Source organism: Camellia sinensis, chromosome 8 (assembly GCF_055761805.1).
Source record: "Camellia sinensis isolate YWXY chromosome 8, ASM5576180v1, whole genome shotgun sequence".
Taxonomy (NCBI): Eukaryota; Viridiplantae; Streptophyta; class Magnoliopsida; order Ericales; family Theaceae; genus Camellia; species Camellia sinensis.
Window position 1 is genome coordinate 182,739,444 of NC_138968.1, and position 18,331 is coordinate 182,757,774.

Sequence of the window (18,331 nt, forward strand, 5' to 3'; positions counted from 1 at the left end):
TTGGTGCATATATGCCTTGAATTGTGCTGCCATGCTTTGCCTTGCCCTCTGTTGCTGTCATTTGCAGATTCTGCAGGAACACTCTGCCGACCGGCAGTGTAAGGTGCCGACCGGCATCAATTCCTCTGCCGACAGCTTCATTTTGTGCCGATGGCCACACACCACTGCCGGTGGTAATTCCACTCAGCCGGTGACACTCCCCAGTGTCCAGGGATGCAGTCCTGAGGTTTTGACAGCCTCCAGAGGAGTGAAGGAAGGAAAACAGAGACAGCCTATGCATGGCGGCGTGTTTCCCGAGGCGGTTTATCTGTTTTCTTAGCTTAATTTAATTTGTTAATTAAATTAATTAATTTGTAATTATTAATTAGCTTGCGTAGTTAATTAATTTGTAATATTTATTTGGTCCCTCCGAGCGAGGGCAAATCTGTAATAAATGTGCGTGTGTGTGATGCATGTCTTCCAATCCCCATTTCTTTCTTCCCTTTTATTTACCTGCTTATGGTGGTAGATTAGGGCACGTTTAATTTAGCATACCTTATGCTATGCATGTGTGCATTCATGTATTTGTATTGCATGCATTAGGCTCGGTACATCACGCTAACTGCATCTGTACTTCAATTCACAAATTGAATATGTGATAGTTGATCGCATTTCATATGCCATGCTTAGGTTAGCCGAGCCTATCTAATTGCATCCTGTATGTGTTGCATTAGGCAATTTAACATGAACTAGGACACGCATGTTTGCTAACTAGTTTACTGTTTTGGCACGGAGTACGATGTAAGTATTTATGCTTTAGCATCTCGCATGTGTGTGAATGTTAACATGACAGTATGATTGCCATGCGGCTAAATGCTTATGTGAGTTTAAATTGTTTGAATGCCTGTGGGTGAAGGTTGGATTGTTTGAGTTGGAAAAACTCATTGAAATCTGTGTTTTAGCCTACCTGCGAGTAGCAAATTCCAAAGCATTTTCAAAACGAACGGATATGCAATGTTTCTTTCCAAATTAGGCAATCTAGTCTATACTTGTTTGCTGCGCGCATAACATAGTAATTCTAGGCTAATAATTGGAATAAGAACACATAACGTTTTCAAAATCGGATATCATGGTTAGTAGAGGCCGGTCTTCGGACCGGGCGAAAGGGGGTGCTCATAGCTGACCTTCCCCGATCGTACCCAAGCTCCCGAGTCGAGACAACTCCGGTGATGACGGACATGTGGCCTTCGGCACTGAGTCAGGGTTTCCTAAATTTCCCCATTTTAAAAAATATTTAGGTGGCGACTCTGTATCTGGCAAAGCAGTTCATGTTTGGCACTACTTTTTCAAAAATCTGTTTCTCAAAACGATTTGCCAGATTTGGACTCTTTGGTTCAGATTAAGAACTGCGACACAAATCGAGAGTCCGAACTGTAGCATGAGGCCTCCGCGGGCGCGTCTACAGGTTCGTAAGTCGGATGACCTGGGCAGCTCCGTTTGTCTAGATCTGGTTTGGTGTGAATATGAAGGCCAATACGTGTTTCCTTCAGCGTATGATCTCTCAGATCTCGTCCTCTCAGACCTAGAGTGACGAGTTCTGGAAGACAAGGATTGAGTGTCGCCTATCCTGAGGCTTCTGCTTTCTCCTTGTGAGGGTGTAGTATTCCTACTACGATTTTCTGAGTGGCGAGGGGGCGTCTTGTTTTTGCGCCCCTCTCCTGTCGCCACTTCTTTTTTCTTCATCTGGCGTTTCAAGGCCTCCATGTCCGCCACCATCTTTCTTATTAATTCATCTTGTTCTTTTACACGGTCTTCCAGAGCTTGAGGGTCAATCCTCCGTCTTTGCCTGTCTGGACTTTGTGAATGAGAGCGATGGGGGCTGTTATTCCGCATTCCCCTAGCATCCCTCCTGGAGGTATGTCGTTGGGGCTCCAAGTCCGCCATGGGAGGGACAAAAGGTAACCCTTCACGCCTTGCGCCCCCTTCTGGAGTTAGTCCGTCGACGGCGGACTGCGACAATTCTTCAATGTGTGCCATTGAATGAGAAAATGAGAAGCTTAGTCAAGAGGTTTCGTTCTGTCTGTTCTTCCCACAGACGGCGCCAATTGTACGGGAAAGAAATACGCCTTCTCGTATAATCCTGTTGACCAAGTCCACGCTCCTCCGTACGACGTCGCTTTATCACCTGAAAACACAAACGTGAGCTAGCCGGCGGGTGTGTGCCGGAAACCTCTCCGATGCCTAAGTCAGTAGGCTTGACAAATAGACAAAGCTCTATGTTCTCAGAAAGCAAAATTGTGTTGTGTTCTGTTACCTCCTCCAAGGTGATGTTTGTGAGCTTTTTATAAGTTTCGTGTGGCACAATCCTAGTAGGACTTTTATTCCTCCATGCAGAGTCCTCCTAGGATTCATACTCCTAAGGATAATGCTTATCCTTTTACACCCCCCACTGCTTAAACCAAGTGGGATGGTTTTCATCACGGCCGAACTGTCATTTGACCGAGATAAGCCTAATCATGTTGAGCCGCTGAGTAGGCCGAACTACTCTTAGTTCGGTTCTGTTTTTACTCATCTCGATTCTCCTCTGCTCAACCCATAGCACGGCTGAACCAATCTTAACAAATTGAGACCGGTATAACTCCTAGGTCGGTCTAACTCAAAGACACTGCTAGACCGATCTATTCAAGATATATCTCGACCGGACTAACTCCGAGACCAACCTAGCTCAAACCCGCCCGGACTAAAGTAGCTTTACTATTCTTGAACCGAAGTAACTTCATAATTCATGGGCCGGAGTAACTATTTCTATTGGGCCGGAGTAATCATTACGGCCTTTTTACTCAGTCCTTCGCACTTTGGACCACAAAGCCCAACTCACAGCTCGGCCCATTTTTTCCCAAAAATTACCCTCTCACACATCACCTTTAATTATCATAATATTATTCTATTCTATTTAATTGTGTAACTTATGTAATTGGATTATTAGAAATATTTCATGTGTTGGGTACGTATCTATCTATCATCACCCTTTTGGTTTTTATTTTCTTTTATATTTTAATTAACAAGTTAGTAGTGACACAACAAAAATGCAAGGGGAGGTTGTGGAGCAAGTGAGTGAAACATCTTTTTGTAGGGGTCTTGTCATTTTGATTTAATATATAGGACGTAAATTATAGTATTGAAGAATGAAATTAATAAAATTAACAATTTACAAACCAAAGTGATAAAGTTACATATTTTTAAGCATATGTTGCAATGATAATATTTTTTTAAAATATATTTTTTTATTATCGTTTCATATGATAATATTGTATTAAGAATATATATAAGTGGTTCTTATTATATTAAGATCTTATTTGAGAATTTGACTATTTTAGTTCATTTTTTAATTTTTTATAAAAATATGTAAAAAAAAAAAATTAGAGAAATTTAATTTGGTTAAAAATCATGGTTCCCAGCAAAGCCTAATATTAATATAGTAGTGACAGATGAAATGAAAGGAATAAAAAAAAAATAAAAGTTGGATACTACTAAGGAAAATATTTAAGGCTCACAATTTTTATTTATTTATTTATTTATTTTAATTTGACCTATAATGATGTGATAGGATAGATGTCAACATTTAATTTGTCACTCACTTAATTGTGTAGGCCCCATCTCCTTTTTCACATCATTGTGGATACATTTGCGTTGTGTTTGATTGGGGATTTGAGAAGTGATTTGAAAAGAAAAAGAAAAAATGTATTATATAGAAAGTATTCAGCAATCATAGAAAATAGAATACTTGAAGAAAATAATAGAAAATATATTTTAAAATTTCTTGAATACCATACAACTCTTCAAACCATTATAACAATGAAAACCAAAGAGAAAAACCCTATTTACTTTGCTAGGGTTTCATCAAAACCCTAGAAATAGAAGAACTAACCACTCATAGAGGAGTGAGAAGAGGTAGAGGTAGAGGTAAAGGAAGAGAAAATCATCACGGAAGATCTTCTTGAAGCTTGAAATCCTTATCTTCAAACCCTAGCCCCTCATCTCTTTTGGAAAATTTCAGAACCCTTCTCCAGCCTATTTTTCCTTCTTTTATTCTTAGTAAAACGAAATCAAAATTCTGCGCACGTGTCCCTAGGTTGGCCACTTGAGTGCCTATATTTTTTGCTCGAGCGGTGATGGGCCGCACGTGCGTTAAGTCTAGCCGCACGAGCGATGAGATGGCAGGCTGAGAAATTCCATTGCTTGAGCCGAAAATTTGCTTGTGTGCCACATTTCGCTTGAATTTGCGTGGTGCTTTCCAAATCTGCACAAGTATACAAAACATATCATCTTCGCTAAATAATCAAAATCCAAAGACTATAAATGTAACTTAAACGACCTCAATGTGGTACATTTCGGCCTATATCACATTTCCCAACTTACATTTTGCTAGTTCTCGAGCAAAACAAAATAAATAAGACAAATGAAATAACTTTAAGCCACTTTTGTAGGGATCAAGATTGCATTTAACATATGCAACAAGCCTTTAAACTAGAAAGTTACCTCAATTGGACAAATATAGTCTCATGAAGGTTTCCAGAAATGATATTTACAAACATCAACATATTCACATTTGCCCAACAACAATTAACCACACTACTCCACCCAAGAATTAACTTATGTGTCAATTACAGTGCGATATTAAGACATGATAAGTCATTAAAGACGCAGTGGACAAGCATGAAGGAATCTATTGAACAAAAAACTATAATTCAGCATTACAAAAGTTAAGTCCCCTATACTTATGAATATTAGTAAACACATCATCAGTGCCCTTGGTGTAAAGTGCGGTCCCTATAACTAGTTAACTGTTCACTATAATAGCCTAATATAACTCACAATAACACCTAACACATACAGGAAAGGGAAAAAAAACACTAAACTTTTACAACTAGGATTCTTAATTTCTTTTTTCCTTCTTCAAAACTGTGTAATGCCTTGATCCATTAAGCTTTCTAATCAACCCATGTAGCAAGCATTGGGCCAGTGACTCCCAAACTAGATGATTTTAGGACACTAAGTGTGAAAACACCCCTGTGGGCTTAATAACTCGAGTTAAAAATGCTACGGATCCGAACAAGTCATTTTTCTTGTTTTTGCTTAACTATGTAATGTTTAGATCCCTTAAGTTTTCTAATTAACCCATGTAGCAAGTATTGGGCTAATGACTCCCAAACCAAACAGTTTTAGGGCACTAGATGTAAAGATGCCTCTACAGGCTTAATAATTCGAGTTAAAAATATTACGAATCCAAACAAGTCATTTATTTTTTATTTAGAGAATCAATGCTACTTATTTATTCTTTTCCTACAACACGGGGCAATTATCAATGATGTGCATCAGAGATTATAATAGAGAGGTCACCACTATGACAGTGTGTTCATGTAAATGAAGGCATACTCATGACAAGTCTACTAATACCACAAATACAAACAACTACCGTAGTGCAAATATCACATGCGAGTATTTACCCAATAAACCATTTTCATATAAGTCCACTATGTTCCCTAATTAACATATGCTCATATCACCACCTTACTAGCAAAAAACTAACATTAAGTGAAGTGGTGCAATCAAGTGAAGCAAGTACAAACATGAATTATGAATTATGAGCCAAGTATAAATACACCATCACCCCTTAACTGGAATATAACATTGTTCTCAATGTAAGCAAATTTGAAGTAGATAGTAAAGAGAGAGAGAGAGAGAGAGAGAGAGAGAGAGAGAGAGGATATTACTATATGGCGTAAGTGCACATCTAGTTAAGCAAAGACAAACAGAACACACACATTTTTTTTTTTTGATGACTATAGTATAAAGGAAGAGAAAATAAATAAATAAATAAAAATAAAAACAAAGAAATAAAACAGTCATTTACTAATTAGAACCTGACGATGGACAAAGTTCAAATAAGGCATGCATCAATATTTGAGTCTCGAACGCTTCATCATGAACCCAAGTGCCGAGCTGGTCAAAACGTTGCTAGCTCAACTCCCGATATGCATAGTAGTCAGTTTGTATAGATGTAACTAACTGCTGATATTCGAGCTAACGGATATTGATTTGATCGAATGTCATCTGAAAGTTTATGGGTTTGATTTTAATTATTTTGACTTTTTATTTTCCAAATTTTATTCATAAAAATCATTCAATATATATATATATATATTTATAAGATGTTTTACACATTAGGATAGAGCCTTGTGATAACCCAACTTCGATTCATCATCTTGACATTTGAATATTATTTGACGTGTTTCTAACTAACATTTTTTGAAAACTTAAGATTTTAGTCAAAAAAAAAATTACTATAAATTATAAAAAAAAATATTATTTTTTTATTCATATTTTTATAAAAAAATAAAAAATTAATTAAAATATTTAATTCTCAAATAGAGGTTAAATAATGTTAGGATTGCATACTCACGATCATATTTCATGAGCTTCATCATATGATAGGCTAACTTAAACATTAACCTATTTAAAATTTGATATTCACATCGCATTTAATTATCATAATATTATTCTACTGTATTTTAATTGTGTAACTTATGTAATTTGATTATTAGAAATATTTCATGTGTTGAGTACATATCAATCTATCATCTCCCTTTTGGTTTTTATTTTCTTTTATTTTTCGACAAGTTAGTAGTAAGACGACAAAAATGCACGTGGAGGATGTGGAGTAAGTGAGTGAAACATCTTTTTATTGCGGTCTTGTCATTTTGATTTAATATATATGACATACATTATAGTATTTAGGAATGAAATTAATAAAATTAACAATTTACAAACCAAAGTGAAGAAATTACATATTTTTAAGTATATGTTACAATGATGATATTTTTTTTGTTATTGTTTCATATGATAATATTGTATTAAGAATATATATGAGTGGTTCTTTTTATACTAAGGTCTAGTTTAAGAATTTGATTATTTTAATTGATTTTTTAATTTTTTATGAAAAGATATAAAAAAAAATTAAGAAATTTAATTTGGTTAAAAATCATAATTCTCAAGCAAGGCCTAATATTAATATAGTAGTGAAATGAAAGGAATAAAAAAAGAAAAAAAAAAGTTGGGTACTACTAAGGAAAATGTTTAAGGCTCACAATTTATTTTATTTTATTTTATAATATGAACTACAATAATATGATAGGATAAATGTCAATATTTGATTTGTCACTCACTTAATTGTGTAGGCCCTATCTCCCTTTTCACATCATTATAGATATATTTACGTTGTGTTTGTTTAGAAATCTAAGAAGTAATTTGTAAAAAAAAAAAAAAATAGATGAAATGTTAATAGAATATATACCTATAATTTATCTAATTTTATATAAAAAAAAATCTCTTTAAAATTCTCAATCAAATCAGTGATGGTAGAGATCTCTAATTTAAAGGCTCTAAACACACCTCTAATGAGGTAAAAAAAAAAAAACAAATAAACAACACTAACAATAGCAGTGGATGTGAGACTTACTATCACATCACTAGTGAAACCTCTAATTAAAGATCGCAAACATTTTTGCCAATAAAAGATAAACATTAGTCTTAAATTATGAATTTCTAATCCTCGGCTATTACTTGTTGATCTTGGTGGCGGTGGAGGGTCCATGGATAATGATGACGTGTAAAATCGGATTCAGCATACATGGTAAGTTATGGTCCACAAAGGGTGGAGAGCCACATGACACCCATTCTGGGTCCTGATTTTTAAAGCATACGAATCCGATGTCCATAGTTGGGCCTTTTTTTGTCCTTTCTTTTCTTACGGTTCCGGATGCCTCCTCCGTGTCATTGGCTTCAAACAAATGTTATCACATCTTTCTCCTTCTTTACTAGTAGATAAGTATTAAGAATTGATTTACAAATAAAAAATAGAATTTTTTTTTTAAGATTCCTAATATTAAAATTTTATATCATAAAATATATATAATATTTTTATAATATCTAAAGTCTCTAAATATCGATTTAGAAAAAATTTGATTCAAAGAATTTCTCTACGAAATTTCTCTGGACTTCCCAGAGAATTCTCTGAAGTCTAGAGATTTTCTCTGAATTTTCAGAGAATTTATTTGATTTTCATAAGAATTTCTCTAAGTTCAAACAACAAGGGACTGTAATAATGATTCAAAATAAAAACTTTAGAGGGCTTAAAAAAATAATAATAGAGTATTTGAAACTTTACTGTCAAGACAGGTATGAAGATGAATTTGAGGCAAGCAGCCAAGTTGGGAGAGGCAAAAAAATGTTAACAAAGTCAGGATAAAAGACTAATGGCCTAACACTCTCATCCTCCAAATTGAAAACCCCAGTTTTCCATTGACCATATCCCTTAAGTTCATCATATTGATCATGAAAGTTTTCATCATACAGACTGCAATATTCATCCAAGAAGAAAGAGAGATTCACTGAAAGGAGAATTTCTCTCGATTCAAACCAGAGAAATCTAGAGAAAATTGAAATTTCTTTGACTTTGTTCACATATTTCTCTGGCTTTGTTTACAAAGAACTGAAATTTCTCTAACTTTTCACAAATTTCTCTGTGTTTGTTCACAATTTTAAACTAGAGAAAATTGTTTTAACCAAACTAGAGAAATTTTAGCACAATAATTTTCACTAACCAAACTAGAACTTCATCCCAAATATGGGTGAATAAGCAGCAACAACAACTAATATACATATATATATATATATATATATATATATAAATTAAAATGTGTTTTTATGCAAAGAGAAATCAATTAATGAAGAACCTGAACCATGAGCACAAAATCATTGAGATGTCGAGCTGTTGAATTCAAATTACAGGCATCGAATTTCTCGGCGTTAATTGGAGGGTTTGGAATTTGAATTTCAATATGTTGATCAGAAATGCATATCCGTGAGAATTCTAGCTCCGAGTATGAAATTGAGTTCATCACCATTTGTCTCAACTCCGATCTCACCTTCTCAAACTGCGAAGCCATTAGAATCTTTTTCGCATCTCTCACCGATAACGATGTCCTATCGATTGAACCGAACAGAGCTGATTGCCAAGGTATCGGAGAACTCAGTCCTTCAAGCTAGAGACGATCGCCGGTGAGATTTATATATCTGAACTTCTCCTTCAGCTCATCTCCGAAAGGAATGTAGAGAAAGTTTGAGAACTTCGATGTCTAGTTTATGGCCCACCGCTGGAGGAACCGTCGGAAAAAGCCGCTGTCAGCGAAGTTCGGCGAAGTGAGAAACTCGCGGTGGAAGTTTGTTTTGGATGCATTTGGGGTTTTGTGCAAAGATGGAGATGAAATTGTTGAACGCTCGAGGGTTAGGAATGGAGATGAGTCTCTATTTTTGTTAAGTAGAAGAGTTTGGAGAGAGAGAGAAATGAGCTTTGATTTGAGAGAGTCAAATTTCTCTGTCATATATGGATGTTGGGTTGAGGGATCTTAGACATCATAAAATAATATTGTGAATCTCTTTTATTACTAAAAATGAGAGAGTGATCTTAAACTAATTTTTCAAAATATATATATATATATATAATAATTATATTTGACGGAGAAGTTATTGGTTGATTTTTGATTTATTTAATTCATCAATTAATATATGTTACGCTATCTCTTTAAAAACTATATATATATTTGACTGGAAATTCTCAAGGTTAGATTCATATATGATCTAACCTTTTAAGTCAATTTAGGGGAGATGTTGAGGAATTCATCGCTCACCTCCAAATTTCAATCAAAGAATTAGTATAAATTTTGAATTTAAGATCTTGAGTCACGCAGAGGCCTTACCAACTCATTCAACCCTTGAGGTTATATTATTATATTCTCTGCTTGCTCTATTTAATATTAGTTATTAAAAATCTAATTTTTTTGTTAAAATTTTAGAGAATAATATAAAACATATCAGCTAATAAATGAAATTCAACTTTACTTTTATATAGACATCGAATAATTTCTTGGACAGCTGAGAGCCATGTGGCAAGCCCACGTGATGTAATCCCATCTGCCACTCTCTTATTGCTTTGAGGGAAATCTGTGTGTTGCTTAAGTGGTACCATCATAATAATTTAAAACTGAGGTGACATGTCATCACCATAGCCACAATAAGAGATAGGAAAGGGGATAAAGATAGGAGAGACAGAGAGACAGAGAGAGAGGGGATGGGTGATAAAGATGGGTTCTCTGCATGAAGACTTATTGGGGAGGTGAGGGGCCGAGGAGAGTGGATGTGTCCTGTTTTGGTCATTGAACGGGGAAACAGTGATGGCGTGGGTGTGAGCCCCTACCAACTCCATTTACAACAATATAGAAACTAATATAAATTTCGTAAATAGTTTTAATCACATGAATTATTTATTAGAGGTACGTACGGGTAGGTCTTAATAAGTGAATTTATTGTCTTATACGTTCTATGAAAAAAAATTTGTCATAAAAAAAGTCACTAATAAGTCACTAATTATAAGTTTTAGCAACAATTTATAAAAAATATGATAAAAAAAGTCACTAATTGTCAATTTTTAGCGATAATTTTACTAAGATTTATTTTCAACAGGACTTAATGTGAATTAAGTGTAATTATTAGGACCTATTGATAGTTTACTCTAGTTGTTATAGTATTATTCAAGTTAATTCTGATTCAAATTTTAAAGTTTATTTCTGCATATTATAATTTTTCATATCAAAGAATTTGTAAAATTTATTAATTTCTATTCATTTTCTTTAACAACTACAATTGAATCTCTATTAATTGATCATTTTTTTAAAAAATCAAAAACAAAAAACTTTGCTCATGGGCCTCGTTTGGGGAGTGACTATTTTAGTCAAAAAATTAAAAAGTTAACTAAAACTAGTCACATCACTTCTCTACTTTTTTACATATTCTTTTATAAAAAATTAAAAAATTAGTAAAATAACTTATTCCCGAACGAAAGTCAAACAATATGTTTGCTGCAAATGTTTTCAAAACAAATAAAAACAAAATAAGAAGTTGAAGTAGCTAGGGACTGGGTTACGAAAAAGGGTGCTACTGAGCCTTCATTTGGCATGTTAAGGAGGTTATTTTAGTTATAAAAAGATAAAATATGTGAAAAAAATAATAAGATAAAATATCACATTTAAATTATAATTATTTTATTTTTTTTTTACAAAAGTTAAAAAAATTAAAAAAAATTTATCCCAAACAAAACTTTTTAGTCTTAGGCTAAAATCTATACTATATATTAAGTAAAAGGGGGTTTTTAACCTCAAGTTTTGTGGGAGCTCCAATCTCCCAATTTAAATTTCCTGTTTTTTTATTTAAAAAAAAAAAACCTTACTATTTATTAACTTCTCCTAACCTCCAAATCTTACCCTCATAATAACACTTTAATGCATTAAGAACAAACATAAAAAAAATTCTTTGAAATCCAACACATTGAATTCCCTGAAAAGTCTCAACACATATGATTGTTATCCCTCATAAAACACTTTAATGCATTAAGAACAAGCATAAAAAAAATTTCTTGAAAAGTCCAACACATATGATTATTATCAAAATATTAAATTTTAATATAATATAATAAAAAAAAGACATTTAATTCCTTAAAAAGTCTAACACATATGATTATTATCAAAATATTAAACTTTAATATAATATAAAAAAGGAAAAAAAGAAGATATTTAAAAAAAAAAGACATTTAAAAATCGCAATTCACATATATAGATAATTGTAAACACAATCAGTGCATAGCACGAGTGGTAATAAAAAATAAAAAAAAAAAATAAATAAAAGTGGTGGTTGGGTGCTGGTGGGGTGGTAGCGATAATAATGGGGTAGAGAAAAAGAGAATGAGGCAATAGTGATGGTAGTAGTGATGGGGTAGTAGAGGAGCTAGAGGTGGAGGTGAGGCGATGAGGAGGTAGAGTGGTGATTCTGAAAATGATAATGTGATGACATTAGTTTAAGTAAATCTTTTGTGTTGTTATTTTCTATATTTATTCAAATTTTTTCATAATCAAAATAAGGATGAATGCATGAATACATTTATTGAATACTCGTGTATTGTGTTTTGTATGTATACATACATCTATCTATATTATATATTAAGTAAAAAGGGGTTTTTAACCCCAAGTCTTGTGGGAGCTCCAATCTCCCAATCTAATTTTTCTGATTTTTTGATTTAAAAAAAAAAATCTTAGCATTTATTAACTTCTCCCAACTCCCAAGTCCTACCCTCGTAATAACACTTTAATGTATTAAAAACAAACATAGAAAAAATTCTTTAAAATCTGACACATATGAATTTCTTGAAAAGTCCCAACATATATTATTATTATCCCTCATAATAACACTTTAATGCATTAAGAGCAAGTATAAAAAAAAATTCTTGAAAAGTCCAACACATATGATTATTATCAAAATATTAAATTTTAATATAATATAATAAAAAAAGACATTTAATTTCTTGAAAAGTCTAACACATATGATTATTATCAAAATATTAAACTTTAATATAATATAAAAAAGGAAAAAAAGAAGGCAGTTAAAAAAAAAAAGATATTTAAAAATCGCAATTCACATATATAGATAATTGTAAACACAATCCGTGCATAGCACGAGTGATATGTTAGTACTATATATTAAGCAAAAGGGAGTTTTTAAATCCCAGGGCCTATGGAAGCTTCAATATCCCAATCTGAATTTTTTAAATTTTTTATTTAAAAAAAATTCAGCATTTATTAATTTGGTCAAAATTCTCTGATCAGCATTTATTAACTTTTTTCAATCCACATGTCTTTCCATATGCCTGCATTTATTGATTTGGTCGAAAAACTTCTGTTCAGCATTTAAAATCACCTCATACAAATAATTATTGATACAATCTGTGTATAATTACTGTAGTACCCTTTTCAACTTCTCTCATACACTATGATTAGTGATAAGATTGTTAAATTATTTTTATAAAAAGTCTTAAAAAACATAATTTATATATTAAAAAAATCTAAAACAAATACAAATATCTAAAATTATCCCGTGCATAGCACAACTGATAGGCTAGTAAATATATTAAGGAAAAAAGGGTTTCTAACTACCAAGGCTTGTGAGAGCTCCAATATCACAATCTAAATTTCTAGATTTTTTGATTTAAAAAAAAAAATCTTAGCATTTATTAACTTCTCCCAACTCTCAAGCCTTACCCTCCTAATAACACTTTAATTTATTAAGAATAAGCAAAAAAAAAAAAAATTCTTTGAAAAGTTCAACACATAAATAAAAGTGGTGGTTGGGTGGTAGCAATAATGATGGGGTAGAGAAAAGGAGAAGAAAGCAATAGTGATGGTAGTAATGGTGGGGTAGTAGAGGGGTTAGAGGTGGAGGTGTGGCGGTGAGGAGGTAGAGTGGTGATTCTGAAAATGATAATGTGATGACATTAGTTTAAGTAAATCTTTTGTGTTGTTATTTTCTATATTTATTCAAATCTTTTCATAATCAAAATAAGGATGAATGCATGAATACATTTATTAAATACTCGTGTATTGTGCTTTGTATGTATACATACATCTATCTATACTTACTATATATTAAGGAAAAGGGGGTTTTTAACCCCAAGTCTTGTGGGAGATCCAATCTCCCAATCTAATTTTTCTGATTTTTTGATTGAAAAAAAAAAAAAAAAACCTTAGCATTTATTAACTTCTCCCAACCCCCAAGTCTTACCTTCATAATAACACTTTAATGCATTAAGAACAAGTATAATTTTTTTTTTTGAAATCCAACACAAGAATTCCTTGAAAAGTCCCAATACATATGATTATTATCCCTCATAATAACACTTTAATGTATTAAGAACAAGCATAAAAAAAATTTCTTGAAAAGTCCAACACATATGATTATTATCAAAATATTAAACTTTAATATAATATAATAAAAAAAAGAGGACATTTAATTCCTTAAAAAGTCCAACACATATGATTAAACTTTTCAACTTTAAACTTTAATATAATATAAAAAAGAAAAAAAAGAAGACATTTAAAAAAAAAAAAGATATTTAAAAATCGCAATTTACATATATAGATAATTGTAAATATATTAAGAAAAATGGGGTTTCTAAACCCCAAGTCTTGTGGGAGCTCCAATCTCTCAATCTTAGTTTCTAAATTTTTGATTTAAAAAAAAAAACCTCAGCATTTATTGATTTGGTCAAAATCTCTTGATCAGCATTTATTAACTTTTCTCAATTTACATACTTGCATTTATTAATTTGGTCAAAATCTCTGATTAGCATTTAAAATCCCCTCACATAAATAATTATAGATACAGCCCGTATATAGTTACTGCAGTAGCCTTTTTAATTTCTCTTGTACACTATAGTTTATGATAAGATTTTTAAATTATTTTTATAAAAAATCTTAAAAAAACATAATTTATATATTAAAAAAAAATTAAAACAAATATAAAAATCTATAATTATCCCGTGCATAGTACGAGTGATAGGCTAGTAAATATATTAAGGAAAAAAGGGTTTCTAACTACCAAGGCTTGTGGAAGCTCCAATATCCCAATATAAATTTCTACATTTTTTGATTTAAAAAAAAAAATCTTAGTATTTATTAACTTCTATAAACTCTCAAGCCTTGCCCTCATAATAACACTTTAATGTATTAAGAATAAGCAAAAAAAAAAAAAAAATTCTTTGAAAAGTTCAACACATATGAATTTCTTGAAAAGTCCTAACACATATGATTATTATCCTTCATAATAATATTTTAATGCATTAAAAACAAGTATAAAAAAAATTCTTGAAAAATCCAACATATATGAATTTCTTAAAAATTGCAACACATATGATTATTATCAAAATATTAAACTTTAAAAAATTTCTTAAAAAGTCCAACACATATGATTATTATCAAAATATTAAACTTTAATATAATATAAAAAAATAAGACATTTAAAAATCACAATTCACATATATAGAAATAATTGTGAAGTACATATAAATTTCTTGAAAAGTTCAACACATATGATTATTATCCATCATAATAACACTTTAATGTATTAAGAACAAGTATAAAAAAAATTCTTTTAAAAGTCCAACACATGATTATTATCAAAACATTAAACTTTAATATAATATAAAAAAGAAAAAAAAAAGAGAAGATATTAAAAAAAATAAATAAATAAAAAAACACAAAATGATAAAACACAACCGGTAAAAAGTCGAAAAGGCAACTCATATTCTAAAGGAATCGTGGAGAGGTTAGATTTGGTTGAAAGTGGTTGCTCTAAGGATTGGGTTACCAAAAAGAAGCTTACAAGATAGACCCTAAAATGTGAATTATATTTATTTATTTATTTATTTTATATTTGGTTAGAAAATTAAAAAAAAAAAAATTGAAAATGGAAAGGAAAGGAAAGAAAAAAAAAATATAAAACTAAGTGAAATGTAAGTATATTTTATTTATATTTCATCTATATTTTTTATTTTTCTTTCTAAATTCCTTTCTAAATCGCTCAACCAAACACAGCGTAAAAATAATTCACTGGACAAGAAAAAAACAGCAAAACAACCAGCCAACAAATGGGCAATCCCCTCAACTTGAGACAAAACTCCTAAAGATCTATGAATTTGGGTAGAATTTTTGTCAAAAAAGGAAAAAGATAAAAAAAATTATATGTCATTTATATTTTTTACATATTTTATTTTAAGTTTTTTATCTAAATTTATTATTCAAACACGATTATAATATTTCGAGTGTTTGGATAATTAAGCATGTGTGCCATGATCATGAACCAAATAATTGAGCAACCCGACTCCTGTTTACGAATATAACATGGGTTGGGTGGGGCGACCACAAAGACTGCAGGAGACTCATAGTCTGCCCATTGGGCAAATTGTGGGCTGCAAAGTAGGTGGTCCTTTGAATTTGGGCCCATTCACTAGTACTTAAATGGAATTCAAGAATAAAAAACAATATGGAATTGCATGCCTAACCAACCTGTTCCGAGGTGAGCCCAACAAAAAAAAAATAAAAATAAATTCAAAAGCTTGTGTCTTCTTCTCAGGCCTCTACTCCACTGTCAAATGTCTATTCGTTTTGGCTGTTATCAATCTAAAAAATAAAAATAGTTAGAATATTTTAATATATAACACTATAACAAATAAGAATTTTAAAAAATAAATGTGGCGTCTGATTTTCTTTTGCAATCATGATTTAAATAAAAAAAATTCAAAACTTTTTTTAAAATTCATAATCAAACAATGTTTTCAAAATTCAATTTAAAAACTCTTTTCAGAATTCATAACAAAACTTTTTTCAAAACTCTATTTTAAAAAAAAAATTATTTTTTTATTTTTTATTTTTTTCAAAAAAATATTTTTATTTTTGAAGAAAAATATATATTTATTTTTTTTGTATTTTTTAAGAAATATATATATATATATATATATTTTAGTAGTGGCCAAATAATTTGTTATGATTTAGATATTTATGGGTGATCCAAAAATTTTTAAAATTCAAAAAAATAAAATAAAATAAAATAAAATATTTAAAATAAAATAATATATTTAAAATAAAAATAATAAAATTTTTAAATATTTAAAATACTTAAAAAAATACAGTCCACAAAAATCTTGTAAATACAATGCCCTTTAAAAAAATAACAATAAAAAACATTTGCCCTAAAAAAATAAAAATAAGAAAATTAAGAAAAAAAAAGACTCCAAAACAATTTCAAAATACAACTCAAAACTCTTTTCAAAACTCATAATGAAAAAAGTTTTCTTTTTTAAAAACTCATTTCAAAAACGTGTTAACGTTTGTTTTGGTAGAGTTTTGTAATTTACACAACTCAACACTCAAAACTCAATTCAAAAACTAAACCAAATGGAGTCTATGTTCTTAAAAGTAAAAATTTTGTTGTGAAAAAAATATTTGAGAATCAATTCATATCTTCCTGAAAAAAGGCTTTTAACAATGAACTTTCAAAAATATGTTTAAACTTGACTATTTATAGGGTAAATTACACTGATCTCCTTTGATGTTTACTTTAATTATAAGGACCTCCACTGACCTCCCTTACTTTTGAAAATAATACACAAATTTTCCCTTGTTGTTAGGAGGACGTTGATAAAGTAACAAAAACAGTGACATCGGCCACAACAAACATACAAATGCCCTAAATAACTTTGTCATCCTTTGTTAAACAATACACCCCCTTCTAATTATTTGCCTCCAATTTCCAGCACATGTTAACTTTCCCTCCAAACTCTCTTTCTCTCTCTCTCTCTCTCACTCTCTCTACAATCTTACTTGACATGGATGAAGATTTCATGTGAGCTCTTCGTATTTCTCTTTCTTAGTTATGTGTATTTTTTTTTTGGGGTGAACTATGTATTTATATATATATATATATATATATTTGTATACATGCACAGGTACAGTGATATGGCATCATCAAACAATGGAAGCAACAAACTGAAATATAGAAACAAAACACATCTTTGTGGTTAAAAGGCAGCTATCAAGGTGACACAATCTAAAAGAAAGAAAAACAAAGAAAAGTTGTATTATGTTTGTGCAGAAAGAAAATGCAAATTCTAGGATTGGTGCAAACCTGTTAACTCAACTGATGAAAGTATTGATACTGTTCAAAGGCCACTACCTCAAGGCAATTTTAAGAATGTGCATACAAGAGTGCAAGTACTTGAAGACAACCAAGGATATATGAATCTACTGATAGTCATAAGTTTAATCATAAATTTGTTTGCCTTGTTTGTTGCCATTATGAAGCAACTAACTTATCTTATGTAAAGCTTGTTCTATGGGTTACGTAATGCAAGGACATTCTAGTATGACAAACTTGTGCTAGTTTTTGTGTAATGAAATATGTAAACCCTATTCTATTTAAGTTTAAGACAACAAGCTTGTACTAGTTTTCCTTTGGAATGAAAGCATGGCAAATCCCAAAATATGTGTCTCAATTATGAGTGCTTCAGACATATATAAACAAGTTCAAATATCAATGCTTCATAGTTACATTTGATGCTTCATAGTTAGTTGGCAGTCACATTCCAAAAGAGTTACAAAAGATTTAGATCCCCCCAAAAAAAAAGCAATCACTATCTCATAGTTAAACACTATGCTCCTTATCTATCACTACATCATAGTTACAAAAGTATGATCAAGATGCCTACAACAAAAAAACAAAAAAACAAAAGTGGGTGCACCATCTTATAAGCACTATGTGTAACACCCGCATCTTTTAATCCATTAGAGTGTATATTTAATTTCCTTATTTTCATTTTTGGGAGTCTTTGGAGTTGTTGAATGTTGGTTTTGGA